Source organism: Myxocyprinus asiaticus, chromosome 10 (assembly GCF_019703515.2).
Source record: "Myxocyprinus asiaticus isolate MX2 ecotype Aquarium Trade chromosome 10, UBuf_Myxa_2, whole genome shotgun sequence".
Classification (NCBI taxonomy): domain Eukaryota; kingdom Metazoa; phylum Chordata; class Actinopteri; order Cypriniformes; family Catostomidae; genus Myxocyprinus; species Myxocyprinus asiaticus.
In genome coordinates, this window is record NC_059353.1 from 28,666,807 (window position 1) to 28,685,167 (window position 18,361).

General features: G+C 44.7%; 1 long non-coding RNA gene across 1 annotated transcript; it reads left to right on the forward strand.

The window, feature by feature from the left end:
• Nucleotides 1-13,367: 13,367 nt before the first annotated feature.
• On the forward strand, nt 13,368-17,118 carry LOC127447160 (uncharacterized). The gene is made up of 3 exons (XR_007898344.1): nt 13,368-13,426; nt 16,576-16,705; nt 16,807-17,118. It is a non-coding gene; the product is annotated as an uncharacterized LOC127447160 (long non-coding RNA).
• Nucleotides 17,119-18,361: the final 1,243 nt, after the last annotated feature.

An 18,361-nucleotide genomic window follows, 5' to 3' on the forward strand; every position in this document is an offset into this window, starting at 1 on the left:
TTTTTTTTGTTTTTTTTAAAGTGACAAAATGTACCATGTATGATAATATGCTGATAAAGATAGGGTGAATGCTTGCTGAGAATACAGCTTTGTAAGAACTTCCCTTAGAGGCGGCAGTTGCATGTGATGGCAAAGCCCAACTCTCAGGTAAAGAGATAGACACTTATAAGAAAACTTATTGGCTATTTACCCCCATTGCTAAGGTCCCATTAATCTCCTGTTAAATAACTGAGAGCATTTTGGCTACCTATTTGCACATGTAGATAAATGATAAATTGGAGCCATAAATAACTTGCATAACATAACGATAGAGCAACATAATAAATGGCCGGCTTTCAGGCGAGAGATGGATCTCAAGGTTTAACAAAATTCGAACCCTAATGTGGCAGTGCTTGAGAAAATATACATGCCATTCTATATCACTTACGCCGCAGTCAAGGGTGGGAGTTCCTGTCTCCAAAGGCACTATACTATCAAAGTCATCATTCACCTCAGAGAGAGGCGTATGCTCTGTGCCAAAGCATTTTGGTCGCTCTGCTCATCTTTGCAATGGGCAGTGTGGGCAGATCGCATTACCAAAGCACTCATTGAGGAGAAAGCTCTTCAACTAATCCAATTGCTGGTGGAGTGTGGCAGCCATTCATCTGCACGGGGTGGAGGGTGGGAGGGTTGTATCGTTCGACGGGCCAACTAGAGTCCACTACTCATCCTGTTTCACTGATTACTTCTGTTGAGACAGTATTAGACACACACACACATATACACTGATCCATCACTGATAGCACCAGGCCTCAGGTATAAAAGGGAGAAAGATTGTGGCATCATTTTTCCAGAACCTTAGACAGGATGAGCATCAGAGTCATTAGTATGAGTCTACCGTGGCCAGGGTGTACTTAAGGGGGTAGCACACTGGATGCGGCAGGTGGACAGCATACAGCGCCTTAAAATTCAAAACCACAGATACCTATGAATGTATGCACAAAGCCCAACTTCAGGGGACAGCTCAAAAACCCACTCCAAAACCCAGTTCCCTATCTGTCACTCATTCGATGTTGTGTCGATGTAGTGACACTAGGGGTCACTCTTGGGAGCCCGAAACACCTCTGGTCTTTGATAAAAGGCCAATGAAAATTGGCGAGTGGTATTTGCATGCCACTCCCCCAGACATACGGGTATAAAAGGAGCTGGTATGCAACCACTCATTCAGATTTTCTCTTCGGAGCCGAACGGTCATGCTCACTGAGCTGAATTCTCACGACTGTTCATTCACCTCTGCTGGATCTGACGGCGCATTTCAGCGGCTTCTCCCTCCTCTGCACCGGTGCACTGCAGAGAACGCCCCCGGGCGCTTCGGCAGAAAAAAGAGAGTATATTTTCCTGAAAGAGTATATTTCTCTAAAAGAGTGGCACACATGGAAAGTCTTTTTAAAGACGCGTCTTTTTAAAGATGCCTTTCCGATTGTGTGTTATTCCTGGTTGCGGTCGTTACCTCTCAACTTCAGATGGTCACAATCGCTGGCTCCCCGCCTCGGTCCTTCTACCTACGGGTTTGAGGCCAGCGTGGCTAGCACTGGGGGCGATGTGGGGACTCCAATGGGATCGCCTCCGCCGGGTATCCCCCCGCGGACCTCCCAATTCCCAGCATGCTCGTCTGCCCCGACTGGACTTCCGGATGAGTCCGCCGGCTCATATCACGGCGAGTTCGACCTCTTGTTTGGAGCCCATGAAGCTGATGAGCTCTCGAGCGCAGCATCGGAGAGCGGGCTTGTCCAGTCAGACGCAGAAGCCTCAGCTGGGCTCCCCCCTTTGGGGTCGATTGCCCAGTCACAGGCAGATGCAGAGATGACAGACATGCTTACCCGGGCGGCCGCGAGCATCGGGCTAGAGTGGAACCCTCCACTCTCCCCTGAACCCTCGCGGCTCGATGATTGGTTCCTGGGCTCGTGGCGCCGCTCAAAGCAGCCACGCCCCGCTTTCTTCCCGGAAGTGCACGAGGAGTTGACCAAATCGTGGGAGGCACCTTTTACTGCCCGGTCCCGATTTCTCAGTTCCCCCGCCCTCACTACTCTCAATGGAGGGGCGGCCAGGGGCTATACAGCGATTCTCCTGGATGATAAGGCGCTTGCGGTGCACCTATGCCCGCAGTGCGCCGCCACCTGGCGCGGACACCCAAAGCTCCTGTCCAAGCCCTGTAGGGTCACGTCGTCCCTGACGGCCAAAGCCTACAGCGCTGCTGGACAAGCCGCCTCTGCCCTGCACGCCATGGCTCTCCTACAGGTCCACCAAGCCAAGGCGCTAATAGAACTGCATGAGGGTAGTTCCGCCCCAGATTTGATGCAGGAACTGCGCTTGGCGACCGACCTCGGTCTCCGAGTGATGAAGGTCACGGCGAGGTCTCTCAGGCAGACGATGTCCACATTAGTGGTCCAGGAGCGCCACCTTTGGCTCAACCTGGTCGAGATGGGTGAGGCTGACAAGACACGGTTCCTTGCTGCCCCATCTCCCAGGTAGGCCTATTTGGCGACACCGTCGAGGACTTTGCCCAGCATTTTTCGATGGTGAAGCAGCAGACAGAGGCTATCTGGCATATCCTGCCACGGTGCGGCTCAAGATCCTGCACCCCGTCTGCTCGTCGCCAAGGGCGTCCCCCTGCGGTGACTGCACCGGCTCCGCTGGAGCCCGCCCCTTTGGCCTGGCCCCGGCATGGAGCCCACCACAGGGAGCAGACGCCACCTGTCTCACAGCCGGCCGCTAAGAACCCACTAAGGTCATCAAAGCGCCCCTGAGACGGGTGACCCAGGGTCGATGAAACCCACTGCATTAGAGCTGGTAGTAAGACCACTCCATCCCCCGGTGGAGGGCCGGGTGGAGAATCTTTTGTTGCCATTTTATTTGATTTTACCACATGCCCAAGTGGCTGCGGTACCCAACAGTTCAGCAAAAGAGTGGTTTCCTCCTTCCCTGCGTCACATACCCAGTGTGAAAGGTCATCATCACGACCACCGTCCTCGGGTTTTTCCTTGCAGAATTGGCACTCCAGCGGCGGTCTCCCTGCCCCTGCGCGCCCAGCTATGGCACACATCTGCCCCCGATGTGACAGTCTCCACGGGTTATGAGGACAGGCCTCTTCCTCCCCCGTCCCAGGCTGTTCTGGGGGTGGTCACAAGGAGCCAGGTAAGTGCTTCGATGTCCCTCACAGCCACGACATGGTGTGGCACCTCGAGCTCCGCCCCACCGCGAGGCCCCACCTGCCGGTATGTCCGACGACGTTGTCCCTTTGGTCCCCCTTGCACAGAACTTGGATGCGTGGCTTGCGCTTTCCAATCCGTCGCGATGGCTGGTCCGGACCGTCCGACTCAGCTACGCGATTCACCAGACATCCGCCCAGGTTCAGCGGTATCCACTTCACCTTGGTGAAGGACGAAAACGCTGCTACCTTGCACGTGGAGATCGCTACCTCCTACGGAAGGGTGCAATAGAACCTGTCCCTCTGGCCGAGATGAAGAAGGGGTTTTACAGCCCCTACTTCATCGTACCAAAAAAAGGTGGTGGGTTGCAGCCAATCTTGGATCTGCGAGTACTGAACCGGGCTTTACACAGACTCCCGTTCAAGATGCTGACACAAAAACGCATTCTGGCGAGCGTCCGGCATCAAGATTGGTTCGCAGCGGTGGACCTGAAGGACGCGTACTTTCACATCTCGATTCTACCTCGACACAGACCCTTCCTGCAGTTTGCATTCGAGGGTCAGGCGTATCAGTACAAGGTCCTCCCTTTTGGCCTGTCCTTGTCCCCTCGTGTCTTTATGAAGTTCGCAGAGGCAGCCCTTGCCCCGTTAACGGAAGTGGGCATTCGCATTCTCAACTATCTTGACGATTGGCTAATCCTTGCTCACTCTCGGGACATGTTGTGTGCACACAGGGACTTGGTGCTCTCACACCTCAGCCGATTAGGGCTTCGGGTCAACTGGGAAAAGAGAAAGCTCCTCCCTGTTCAGAGCATCTCTTTCCTTGGTTTGGAGTTGGACTCAGTCTCTTTGACAGCACGCCTCATGAACGAGCACGCACAGTCAGTGCTGGCCTGTTTGAAGGCGTTCAAACAGAAAACAGCGGTTCCACTGAAACTCTTTCAGAGGTTCCTGGGGCATATGGCATCCTCAGCGGTGGCCACCCCACTCGGGTTGATGCATATGAGAACGCTTCAGCACTGGCTTCAGACTCGAGTCCCGAGATGGGCATGGCGCCACGGGACACATCGCGTGGTCATCACGCCAGTCTGTCACCATCTTTTCAGCCCTTGGACCGACCTCTCATTTCTACGGGCAGGTGTTCCACTAGAGCAGGTCTCCAGGCACATCGTGGTCACGACAGACGCCTCCAAAACGGGCTTGGGCGTTGTTTGCAATGGGCATGCAGCCGCCGGCTTATGGATGGGCTCATGACTGCGTTGGTACATCAACTGCCTCGAGTTGTTGGCAATTATGCTCGCCCTGCAGAGGTTCCAGCTGTTGATCCAGGGCAAGCACATGTTAGTTCGGACAGACAACATGGCAATGGTGGCATATGTCAAACGCCAAGGCAGTCTGCGCTCTCGTTGTATGTCACAACTCGCCGCCGTCTCCTCCTCTGGAGTCAGCAGCACTTCAAGTCTCTGCGAGCCACTCACATCCTGGGCAACCTCAACACTACAGCAGATGTGCTGTCACGACGGGTTACCCTCAGGGGAGAGTGGAGACTCCACTCCAGGTGGTCCAGCTGATCTGGAGTCAATTCTGACAGGCACAGGTAGACCTGTCCACCTCCCAAGAATCCTCCCACTGCCTGCTCTGGTATGCCCTGACCGAGGCTCCTCTCGGCATAGACGCGCTGGCTCACAGCTGTTAGCACCCTACTGGCCCACACAGCCCCCCCCCCCCCCCCCCGGGCAAATTCCTCTGAGGAAGGACCTTCTTTTTCAGGGACGGGGTACCATCTGGCACCCACGACCAGACCTCTGGAATCTCCATGTCTGGCCCCTGGATAGGACGCGGAAGACCTAAGCGGTGGTAGACACGATCACTCAGGCTAGGGCCCCCTCTATGAGGCACCTGTATGCCTTTAAGTGGCGTCTGTTTGCTAAGTGGTGTTCTTCCCTACGGGAAGACCCCAGAGATGCGCAGTCAGATCGGTGCTTTCCTTCCTGCAGGAGAGGTTGGAAGGGCGGCTGTCCCCTTCCACCTTGAAGGTGTACGTAGCTGCCATAGCAGCACACCACGACACAGTGGATGGTAAGTCCTTAGGGAAGCATGACCTGATCATCAGGTTCCCGAGAGGTGCCAGGAGGCTGAATCCTTCCAGACCATGCCTCGTTCCCTCAAGGGACCTGTCTGTAGTTCTTCAGGGTCTACAGAGAGCCCCCTTTGAGCCTTTGCAGTCAGCTTAGCTTAAGGCACTCTCCTTGAAGACTGCCCTCCTGACTGAGCTCACTTCCATCAAGAAGGTAGGAGACCTGGAAGCGTTCTCTGTCAGTGAAACGTGCCTGGAGTTCGGTCCAGGCTACTCTCACATGATCCTGAGACCCCGACTGGGCTATGTGCCCAAGGTTCCCATGACCCCTTTTAGGGACCAGGTGGTGAACCTGCGAGCGCTGCCCCAGGAGGAGGCAGACCCAGCCCTGTTGTTGCTGTGTCCAGTGCATGCTTTACGCATCTATTTGGATCGCACGCAGAGCTTTAGGATCTCTGAGCAGCTCTTTGTTTGCTTTGGTGGACAGTGGAAAGGAAGAGTCTCCAAAAAGAGGATCTCCCACTGGGTCATCGACGCAATCATGTTTGCATATCAGGCTCAGGACGTGCCAATCCCTGCGGTGTTACGAGCCCACTCCACCAGGAGTGTGGCAGCCTCCTGGGCCCTGACTAGTGGCACCTCTTTGGCAGACATCTGCAGAGCAGCGGGCTGGGCAACACCCAACACCTTTGAGAGGTTCTACAATCTCCGGGTTGAGCCGGTCTCGTCCTGTGTATTGGCAGGCACGAGCAGGTAAGTTCCGGGACAACTGGCCGGGTGTACCACTTGCGCATAGCTCCTTTCCCCACCCTTGAGGGAAGACGTGCGATCTTGACTCCCATTCGTGTTCACAGACTGTGATCCCTGGATGACTTTCCTCCTTAGCCCTCTGGCAGCTGAGTTTGCGGAGAAACTCACTGACTGGCCCAGTACGTGTGCTAATGAGCCCCTTTACCGAGGAAGGTGCTCCACATGTGCTGGTTCCCCGAAGGCGACCCCATGTGATATCTTCCTCAAAATTGTTTCCCTGATGGCAAACTGCATCTTCCTTGGGAAGAGGCCCCTCTGCCCCTGGTTGCCATGCTTTGTAGAAACTCCTCCCCCTTTGGGTAGGACCTACCATGAGACTTCTCCACATGACATACTTCCAACAAGACTCGGTAAGACCATGTGACATATTCCACTCAAAATACCCCCCCCCTTTTTGGGTGGGGTGTGGTCTCCGCGGTGTCTTCCCCTTGGGAGGGACACCCATCGACGCAGACACTTATGACTCCCAGTCAGTTAACAAATTCCACTCTTTTTGGGGAGAAAAGAGAGGGAAAAGAGGCCTCGGCTGGGCTAGCCTGTCCCTTTAGTTGGGCAGTTGACTTGTTCCTGATGGACCGTTCACTGCTCATAAGAGCATTGGGGGAGGTTACGTGATGGCCTGGTGCGCTGGCTACGAGGCACACAGCAGTCTGCCCATCACACACCACCAGTTCATGCAACACAGTTCAGCTAGTTGTGGCATTTTGTATAGGGACCCCTAGTGTCACTACATCGACACAACGTCGAGTGAGTGACAGATAGGGAACGTCCTGGTTACTTTCATAACCTCCGTTCCCTGATGGAGGGAACGAGACATTGTGTCCCTCTTGCCACAATGCTGAACTACCCGCTGAAATGGCCGGGACCTGGTCTCGGCTCCTCAACACAAAACCTGAATGAGTGGTTGCATACCAGCTCCTTTTATACCCATATGTCCGGGGGAGTTGCATACAAATTCCACTCGCCAATTCTCATTGGCCTTTTTTCAAAAAAGCAAAGGTGTTTGGGGCCCCAAGAGTGACCCCTAGTGTCACTACATCGACACAGCGTCTCGTTCCCTCCATCAGGGAATGGAGGTTACGAAAGTAACCAGGATGTTTTTTTGTACACCAACCTGAAAACTCATTGACATCACTTTGTTCATTCTTGAAGAAATGCAAAAAACTTCTATGTAACTTTTGTCTGTATAGTGATTCGATTCACTGTTGTGGAATGTGACCTCTATGCACCGCACCAACATGTTCTTTGTGCGAAACCTGTGCTTTGTCCTACCTGTGACACGACACGCTTTTTGTCAGGTGTGTGTCCCACTTTGCGGAGACACTCATGGCTGAAGCAGTGGGATGCAATGCCATTTGGTGCAAGCCTGTGAGGAGCTGTTTTGTTCATGGTTTCAGATTCCTCGGTTTTAGATCATGAAGTGGGACAGGGACAATTGAGAGCATCAGGACATGAAGATGAGTCCATACCTTCCATTTGCATTGTCTAACAGAACTCCATTACTGAAGCCTTTTCACCTGGCAACAGCTGTGAAGCTGGGCCGTTTGCCATCCTCATATTGATCGGGCCTGCACCCGCCTCCATTAGTGCCCCTGCCTGCCCCCTGAAGGAGGCAGACTGTCTGTAGGGAGCTATCACTGCCAATAAATTACCATAAAGGGCCTGCCATAAGAACAGTGTATCAGAGCACCATATGATACACACACATTAAACAACTTCACCTGCTGCAGATCCTCTAAAATCCAGTTCAGATCAAAGTTGTGTAAAAAAATGCTTCCGTAATGAATCAAGATCAGTACATTTGTAGGTCTTGTGTGCGTCTGGACAGAGTGTGACGTGCATTTCTCACTAGATTTTGACTGACCTGGATGCTAAGCACATACATAGCTGCACATGCTCGGAGAGGGCTGGGGTTGAAGTCTCATTAACATTTTATAACCTTCCTCCCTCTGAAGTTCTTTTTTTAATGGGACCTAATTACTACATGCATATTGATTCAACCCTTCCCCTGCACGTCCTGGGTGTAGTATCAACTCCCAAAATCAAATTAAGCGACTCGGCAACCCACCTTTGCATTTCATAGGAATGGCCTCTTTGCTGGCCTTTTTGAATGCTGCGACAGTAAGAAATGCTGCTTCAAAACACTGAAAGAAATTATTTAACCTTTTAATGCATGTGTTACATACTCGGGTACATACATATAACTCTCACAAATGGATCAACAAAATGCCCAGATAGTGTCAAATACTTAAAACATCTTCAAGAAAATTAGAAAGTAATAGAATTAAATATTTTCTGATATATTTTGAGGTTTTATTTTTCATATATAAAAGAGATGATTCAACAAATATAGAACATTCATTACTGCCACACTGAAATTTCATGAGACGGAACTGGCTGTCAAACACATATTGAGCTATACACATAACACATGATCTACACATAAGCTACACGTATATATTTTCTCAGGCACTTTTTGAGTCTAAATAGACAAATAACTTTTTCAGTAGTACACCCTAATTTCAGTAGTACACCCAAATGACAATAGCCAAATCATACTGTTCATGTGTTACACTTGCTATAGTTTACTTGCACATTGCTGCTTCGTCAAATAGCAATGTCAAATGCAAATCAAGTCAATCACTGACATATCAGCTTCACTGTGCATAAGAAATAGCATGTATAATATATACAGTATGTGTACATGCATATGGAATACTGATAATTCACCAGTCACACAGAAAATCAATGTGATATATTAGTCATTTGTATGAATATAGTACTCATTTGTCTTGTAAAAAAACTAATACATATATGTATATCCTGTGATATTTAACTTGTATAAATATGAAATAATAATAAAAATATGATATATAGAGGTGCAAAAAAAAAACAAAACAAACAAAAAAAACAGATACTATTAGATATCTAGGGTCTTTAATGACCCTATACACTTTTGGTAAGTAAGCAGTTATACTTTTTTTATTTTTTTCCAATTTTGCAAATGTTTTTTTTATAATTTTTTATTTTTTTATTTTTTACACTATTCAGAAGAGAAAGGTTGAGGAATACTAATAACTCAAAAAGAGGTGTGGGCATAAAAAAAAAAAAAAAAAAAATGAATGAGGTTCAGGGGGCGGAATGAGGTCACTAAAGACCCGAGATATGCATTAAAGGGTTAAATAGGATAAAATTAATGCCTTTGTTGTAAAAAATTTGAATTGTTGAAGCAGCTGAATTGAATCAGGATTAAGGGCTGAGGAGATAAACCCCTTTCCAGCCGTAATAAGGCCTGATTACCTCTGATGACTGTGCCGTAAATTAATGCCTGAAATGCCAGAAATGCATGAAAATTGACACTTAAACTGAAGCTGAGCTCATGAACCTAACAGCCCTGAAATCCCTGATATGCACAGTTGTATGTTTAATTTGTTGGTGTCTGTGCATGTAAAAACAAAATGGTCTCTTACAGAAATTGACCAGTGCTGCTGGTAAACACACACACATACACACATAGTACTTTTACATTTTTATAGGCTTTAATTTTTATAACAAATTGGAAAATAATTAAAACAATCCAAGCGTTTATTATGATACCTGTAACTTGTTTGTTGTTGCGTTCAACTTTAAATACACGTAGAGCATCACCTGTCTTTTGTAGCATGTGCACAACACTGAGAACAGTTGTGGTCAGAACACGTGGATACATGCTGCATGGAGCCAAGCGACAATCAGATATCGATATGGATCTTTTTTTAAACAATTAATTTAGGTTAAAATGTATATGAATGTACAGTGTGAGGAAAAGTTTATGTTTATAGATGCTGATCACCATTTCATTTAAGTTTTTCAACATTTTTAATCACCTTTCAGTTTTTGCAGTTCACTTTTGCAGTACAGATTTTTTATTTTTTAAAGTACAAATATTCCATGTAGTCTATTAATTAGTCTGAGTTAAAAAAAAAAAAGTACATACATTTTTTTTTAGATTAAATATAGCATACTGCAGGACACCATTGTCATTGCTTGAAATTATGAATACAGTATAATAAATGTTAAGTGCAAAAGATGTAATCAAACAAGAAATGTGGCAGAACTATATGCAAAAGTGAATTTAATGTAAAACAGAAACAAAAAGGTTGCATAAAATTTTAAATGTATGCAATTACTACTGTACAGTATATAAACTGACCTCTTAAAGATCAAATCTTTGCAGAAAGGTTAGTTTGGTGAGTTTGCAGATTAATTGCTTATATTTTCACTCTTAGTGACTGTGGCATGGGGGGCGTGGTCATGTGTCGGTCTGTGGGAGAGGGAGAGCGGTAAGGCTCGTCACCTGGCTCATAATTATCTCTAACACCTGTCTCTCATTATAGTGATGGCAGAGGGAGACTTAAAAGGCACGCCAGAGCATCAGAGAGGGAGAGAGAGTGACCTACAATTCCAGAGACAGCCACAAGTGTTTTTTGTTTATTATTTAGTCTGTTCCGATGGTTACCGTCGATTGTGTGTGTGAAGCTGAGAATTAAAAAGACTGACCTTGAATCTGCTTCGCTGTCTCCTGACTCCTCCATTGCCCTGAACTAAGAACTTGTTTCAGTGACTTTGCGTCTTTATGTTGGCCTAATCACCTCCTTCCCCATGTTATTCTTGAGAAAACATGGCAAGTCATACTCTTATAATTATGTATAATTATTATTCAGGAATTAGACAATTATTAAAAGATGTTTATGAATAGTTTTAGCATGTCACATTGATGGACACTGCTTGAAATTTCATGTCAACCACTAATGTGCTGTGTGCAAATAAAAATGTTGTTACCTCCTTTTCACAGAACCAGTAAATGGCTGAACCCCATTTCCATGCCTCTTCCTCTCCAGCTGACATAATCAAGGTCATTATGCATCCAAATTCTGCTATTGCTGTGTCCTGCCACACTAGTGCCTTCTCAGCATGCTGCTTCAGACCTCCAGGGGCAAGAGGAGGATCAGGGCCAGTGGAACTGGATAGAGGGGTTAGGAGAAGATAGAGTGGTAGCTTCTAAAGGTACCATAAATTCAATACTATGAAATAGAGAGCTCTCCCACTACCCAGCTCCCAAATGTTTGCAGGGCTTCATATATGGCAACATGAATAATGAGAGACACTTGCAGGGAACTCAATTTCTTTAGCGTTATGAGGTTGCGCCTATATCTGCTGAAAGCTGGAGGCAAGAGTGAAGGCCTTGTGGGAGGGCCAGAAGGCTTTGAACCACTCAGAAACTTCTTGCTATGGAAGATGCAGCTAGTGAAGCTGATGAGAGATAGTGTGAGAGGCAGAAGATGAGAAAGAGTAAAGGAAGTGTGAGAGAGACCATCACATTAAACCTTCCTCCCCCACCGTTCTCCGCTGGGTCCCCGATGAAGGCTTTCCCTCAAACGTGGGTAATTGCTTTCCCCCAACATATTCTGCATCTACCTCTTCCCCTTTATACGCAGTTGATCTCCCAATCTAGAGCATGCACAAAGAACCGCTGTAGAATAATGTAGCGCAGATGTCATCCTGCTTATCAGCGTGTTGGCACTGGGGCTGAGGAGTCAGCTAGCACTTTTATACATAACAACCCTTCAGAATCAGACAGAGGGATCTGTCGGTCCAGAGCAATAGAATGTGACAGGCTCCTGTCAGAGCGATGGATTTCCTCATTTGCCTGGGTTGAGTCAGAGTGAGCAGCCCGAGAGATAGAAGAAAAAAGCATTTCTCCAATTTCTCTCTCTCTTTAGTTCTCTTCTTATACACTTCCCCACTGTCATATATAGACGGAGAAAGCACATTATCCATTTGTCTTGCATTTTTATGTATTTTTTCCCTTAAGTGAGGGTAATTACACAGTAATGAGTGGTACAATGAAGTATGCTTTTCCATCACACCAGTCTCAGTGCCAGGCAAGTAGAAATAGCTGGGGGGCACGATCTACCAATGTCCCAAACTGTAAACACTTATTAAAACAGCTTATTAAAATGCAATTAGAGAAATGTGCTTGAAATCAGCACCTGGGCCTCGTTCTTTGTATAGTATACGTGGATTGCTGAGTTAGCTGGATTTAATTGTTTATGATTTGACATGATCCTGGATTGTTCCACTCATTGAAGCTAGTCTTGGAGTTGTTGTCATAGCAACCGGTCTGTAAACTCAAACCTGCTGGGGAGCAGGTTTATATAACATAAACAGGATTAGATTGCAGCTTTATAGGCAGAGATGATATCTGAAGTCTGTCCAGGCCATAGCCATTCCATTATTATGAGAGCACCTTATTGAGGCAATAATCATTTGTGTAATAATAATAATAATAATAATAATAATTTCTAATAATAATTCAAAACATAATAATAATGTATATAAGGTGAAGACTCAAAATCCTCAAAAATACATTGTGAGTTCGACAAAATCATAAATTTGTCATGAGTTTTGTGTGTGATGACTTTATTTGTATTGATTTGTATAAATAATGTAAATATATATTCATATACAGTATATACAGTATATGAATTTGGGGGGGGGGGGAGGGGGGGGGTTATATAATATGCATTCACTGTATTACAGCCTGTACAGCTTTGCATCACGTCAATACATCTCTGTCTAATTACCAAACAAGTGCTGCGTTGTTGATCATGGTTTTGAGTGTCAATATACACTGATCAGCTGCAACATTAAAACCACCGCCTAATATACCCTGCACTCTGACCCCAGCTTTGCTGGGATATGTGAAAAAAAATTATTTCACTGTATATGTGCAAATGTATAATGTGTGATAAATAAATACAGTTATTATTATTAATTATTATTATTATATTGTGTAGGTCCCACACATACTGTCAAAACAGCGCCAACTCGCATCTCAGAATAGCATTCTGAGATACTATTCTTCTCACCACAATTGTACAGAGCGGTTATCTGAGTTACCGTAGACTTTGTCAGTTCGAACCAGTCTGGCCATTCTCTGATGACCTCTCTCATCAAGGCGTTTACATCCGCAGAACTGCCCCTCACTGGATGTTTTTTGTTTTTGGCACAATTCAGAGTAAATTCTAGAGACAGTTGTGCATGAAAATCCCAGGAGATCAGCAGTTACAGAAATACTCAAACCAGCCCATCTGGCAGATGGGAGTTTTACTTACACAAACATGTTCTGAGGGCAGAACGAAATATGATTGGTTCACAAAGATAACCAATCAAAACGTAGAGGAGGCGGGTCCAAGATTTGAAAAACAGGCGGGATCAAGTAAAAAAAAATAAAAAAGTCTCAGCAGTGTTGGTAGTGGGAGCATGCTTCGGTTGGAAGAATTTGAGATGTGAGTACACTTTCTCCAAAGGTAAGTATTTTTTAAATGTTTATTTGGTAATCTGGGTAATCTGGGTTTAACTTTTTGAGCTATCTTGAGACAAAGAACACATTATTATTAGGCTAACAGCCGGTTAGCATTAGCTTAGATAGCATCATAACAGCTCTGCTCACCACAGAACATGTTGGACTAACTGAAGCACGGACACAAGTTTGGATGATAATGATTTAAATCTGAGGGACTGAATTCAAGCGACTGGTGATGGAGTAACAGAAAGCCAAAATCTAATCTGTTCTGTGGTGTGTTCAGCAGTTAGCTGTCGCTTAGCCACTGCTTTGCTTAGTTTTTCTTGGAGGAAACTGCGCTGTAAACATTATTAATCCCAGTGGTTAGCATTACTGGTGTAGGGTAATGCTGCTGCTCTTGGGGCAAGAAAACTGTGCTGTATTAATCCCAGTGGTTAGTATTACTGGTCTAGGGTAATGTTGCTGCTCTTGGGGCAGGACCACTGTGCTGTGAGCATTATTAATCCCAGTGGTTAGTGTTACTGGTGTAAGGTAATGCTGCTGCTCTTGGGGCAGGAAAACTGCGCTGTAGGCATTACTATTCCCAGTGGTTAGTGTTACTGGTGTAGGGTAATGCTGCTGCTCTTGGGGCAGGAAAACTGTGCTGTGAGCATTATTAATCCCAGTGGTTAGTGTTACTGGTGTAGGGTAATGCTGCTGCTCTTGGGGCAGGAAAACTGTGCTGTAGGCATTACTATTCCCAGTGGTTAGTGTTACTGGTGAAGGGAAATGCTGCTGCACTTGGGGCAGGACAACTGCGCTGTATTAATCCCAGTGTTTAGTATTACTGGTGTAGGGTAATGCTGCTGCTCTTGGGGCAGGAAAACTGCGCTGTATTAATCCCAGTGTTTAGTATTACTGGTGTAGGGTAATGCTGCTGCTCTTGGGGCAGGACAACTGCACTGTATTAATCCCAGTGTTTAGTATTACTGGTGTAGGGTAATGCTGCTGCTCTTGGGGCAGGAAAACTGCGCTGTATTAATCCCAGTGTTTAGTATTACTGGTGTAGTGTAATGCTGCTGCTCTTGGGGCAGGACAACTGCGCTGTATTAATCCCAGTGTTTAGTATTACTGGTGTAGGGTAATGCTGCTGCTCTTGGGGCAGGAAAACTGCGCTGTATTAATCCCAGTGGTTAGTATTAGTGGTGTAGGGTAATGCTGCTGCTCATGGGACGGGAGAGCTTATTTTAGTTTAACTTAATATTTGATGCTTTTTTAATATTGTTACCAATGTTCTCTATAAGGTAATGCTAATGTTTTTGAATAACACAAATGTTGTAGTATGCACACTATTAATTCTTATGATGGCTAAGCCAAGACCAACCACTATGTATGTTAATTAACACAGGTTTGTCCTCATTTATAACATATAATCTGTGTCATAATGTTTTTACATTGTATATAAATCACAGGCAGAGTTGGAGGTGAAGCCCTCAAAGCGCACAGTTAACTTAACAGTCCTTCAAACTTTGTGAAGGTAATAATGGAGTAGGAGTAGTAGTAACTTTAAAGGGAATACTGACACCAGTATCCTTGTTTTGTGGTTTTGAATCATAAAATTGTTATAATAGACCATAACAGTGTTGCAATTATCAATTCCAGGCGTTGTCCAGGCGTTAATTGAACTTCTGTAACAGCATGGTTAGAGAGTTGCTTTAATAATTCACAGGAACCGAATTTCCAATACATTAATTGTAAGAGTAAATGTATAACAATACAATGTATAAATAAAAAGTACATTTAATCATAGACAAGTTGTCTTGCCACTATGGGGTGTTCAGTTATACCAAAATAGGTCAATCCATTGTGTTAATAGCCCCTGAAGTTAGTGCTATGTTGTTTCACAAACAGTTTTGGAATATAATATACACTCACCATCCACTTTAATAGCTCATTCATGCATTTATCCAATCAGCCAATCATGTGGCAGCAGCACCCTGCATAAAATCATGCAGATACAGGTCAAGAGCTTTAATTAATGTTCACATCAATCATCAGAACGGGGAAAAATGTGATCTCTGTGACTTTAACCGTGGCATGTTTTTTGGTGCCAGATGGGCTGATTTGAGTATTTCAGAAACTGCTGAGCTCCTTAGAATTTCACGCACAACACAGAATGGTGTGGGGGGAAAAACATTGAGTGGGCGAAGATTCTGTGGGTGGAAAGGCCTTGTTGGTAAGAGAGGTCAGAGGAAAATGGCCAGATTTGTTCAAGCTGCCAGGAAGGATACAGCAAATGATCACTGTTTACAACCGTGGTGAGCAGAAAAGCATCTCAGCATGCACAAAACATTGAACCTTGAGGTGGATGGGCTACAACAGCAGCCAAGAACAAGAATCTGAGGCTATCATGGGCACAGACTCACCCAAACTGGACAGTTGAAGACTAGAAAAGGTGATTATTATTTTATTTTTTTTCAAATCTTCAACTGTCCAGTTTCTGTGAGCCTGTGTCCATGATAGCCTCAGATTCCCTTTCTTGTTTCACAGGAGTGGAACCTGATGTGGTCTTCTGCTGTTATAGCCCATCCACCTCAAGGTTCGATATTTTGTGCATGCTGAGATGCTTTGCTGTCACCAAGGCTGTAAATAGTGCTTAATTGAGTTACTGTATCTTTCCCAGGAGCTCAAACCAATCTGGCCATTCTCCTCTGATCTCTCTTATGAACAGGGCATTTCCACCCACAGAATTGTCACTTACTCAATAGTTTTTGTTTTTTGCACCATTCTGTGTAAACTCTAGATACTTTTGTGTGTGAAAATACCCAGGAGATCAGCAGTTTCTGAAATACTCAAACCAGCCCATCTGGCACCAACAACCATGCCACGGTTAAAGTCACAGATAAAAATGTTTTTTTCATTTTTGTGACTGATGTGAAGATTAACTGTAAGCTCTTGACCTGTATCTGCATGTTTTTGTTTTTTTACATTATGCTGCTGCCACATGATTGGCTAAATAGATAACTGCATGAATGTGCAAGTGTACAGGTGTTCTTAATAAAGTGGATGGAGAGTGTATCTGCACACTTCATCTTTCTTTGTTATTTACCTGTACTGCTTGTAAGTTTGACATTATTACAAATAATTGTGTTGTGTATAATTACTATATTTTAGATGAATGCAGTGATCTGGCTGGTGACATCATGTACCTGGCAGCAAAATTCATCCCCTAGAAAAGAGTGGGTCAAGCCTTGTTGGAAGAGGGGAATGTCCATGCAGCCATGGCCAAAACAGAAGACTGCAGGTAATTTAGTAACAATTTACTACTACACTTGAAATTAACTGAATGATTCAATGATTAATTGAACTGGAAAACTAAATAGATTTTGGTATTTTCAATTTCAGGAAGACCTTGAAAGCTGTAAAGAATGCTTTAGAGAGTAATTGGGAAACATTTGACCTGGCAAACACATGGTCTTGGGCCTGCTGTTATAAAAGGAACTTTTTCATTAATAGATGCATGTCTTGAAGAGAAAACGAGAGCACTGAAATCAAAAGACTCCACAGATAAGTAAGGTTTCCCCCACTTTATTTTTATATTTTCATTGTTTTAAATTATTGTTTTTTTTTGTTGTTGTTGTTGATGTTGATGTACATTGTTTAGCAGTACAAGAAAATAAACAAAGACATGATTTATTTTGATCTGCTTACAGTTATAGATGCTTGAAACCTCACTACACATACTTCGAGCCTGTTTATGATGCCTTTTTTTAAGAGAGAGAGAGAGACTCAATATGAGCAATAAGCAACAAGTAGTTCATTTATAGATTTCATTGTCATATCAGACGTTTTGCTTCTTTTTATATGCAATTTATGAATGGCAGTTGCCAAGGACAATTTAAATTGTGAAAATATTTTGTCTTTAATAAACACTGCAGTAGATACAAAGCTTCTGTAATTTTTTACTATGGTATTTACTACAGCTTAAACCAAATGAAAGTTGATGCTTTGTGTGGAATTCAATAGCTAAATCGGTGTGGTGTGAATGTATCAGTATCAGAGTGTGGTTTTCAACGATGTGCACCATTCACTGTAAAGCACTCAAAAAGTGCACTCTTTGACTTGACCAAATTTTCTATGCACTTAACATTATTCCATTTTTGTAAAGAACTTGTGAAATTTTAAACTGTTCTTGCCATTTGTCTTGTTTTTATTAATTCCTTTAAAGTTTTTATCAAATTCTGCCAAATGTGTTGAAACTAGTTTATGTGCCCTCTCCTAAAGCTTTTCCAGGCAGAGAGTGAGTGTGGCTGTTGATTCCTGACTGATAATGAAGTATGCAAATGGAACTCCTCTCCCAATACTATTACTCAGAAGTGCATAAGTGCATGGCCAAATGAGGTCATCCCTTTGTAGGTGGCATCCATAAACATCATGGGATGTGGATGTTCCTTAAGTAGTTGTTTTTGCCAAGGTGTCTGTACTACAGTTATCAAGGGTTGTTCATCACTTAATGGCTGATAAAACAAATGTTCTCCTTTAGCTCTGATGTGGCAAGTATATCCACACTGACACAGTCTTTTACATCAGTAAAAATGAGGGCATTGATGCTCTTTTTGATTATTCTTATATCCTCTGGTGTAATGTAGTATCGACGATTGTGTTTGTCCATATGTCCATGCCTTTCTGCCCAATCAACACCAAGACAGTCCTTGCTCAAGCCACATGTCAATGAAAGCCAGTAGTTCTGGGTCAACATGGTTTTTTTCACCCTCTTCTTGCATGTTGAAGTCATGTACAAAATACTGAAACACAGTGTGCACAACAGCATCTGAAAATCCAGCATCCTTGATTACAATGAAAGACATATAAGCCCTGCAAGAGTTAGCCCTGGTTTGGGTTGGTTTTCCTTTGCTACTTCCAGTTTCTTTGTTTGATCTCTCACATGCATAATAGTAGT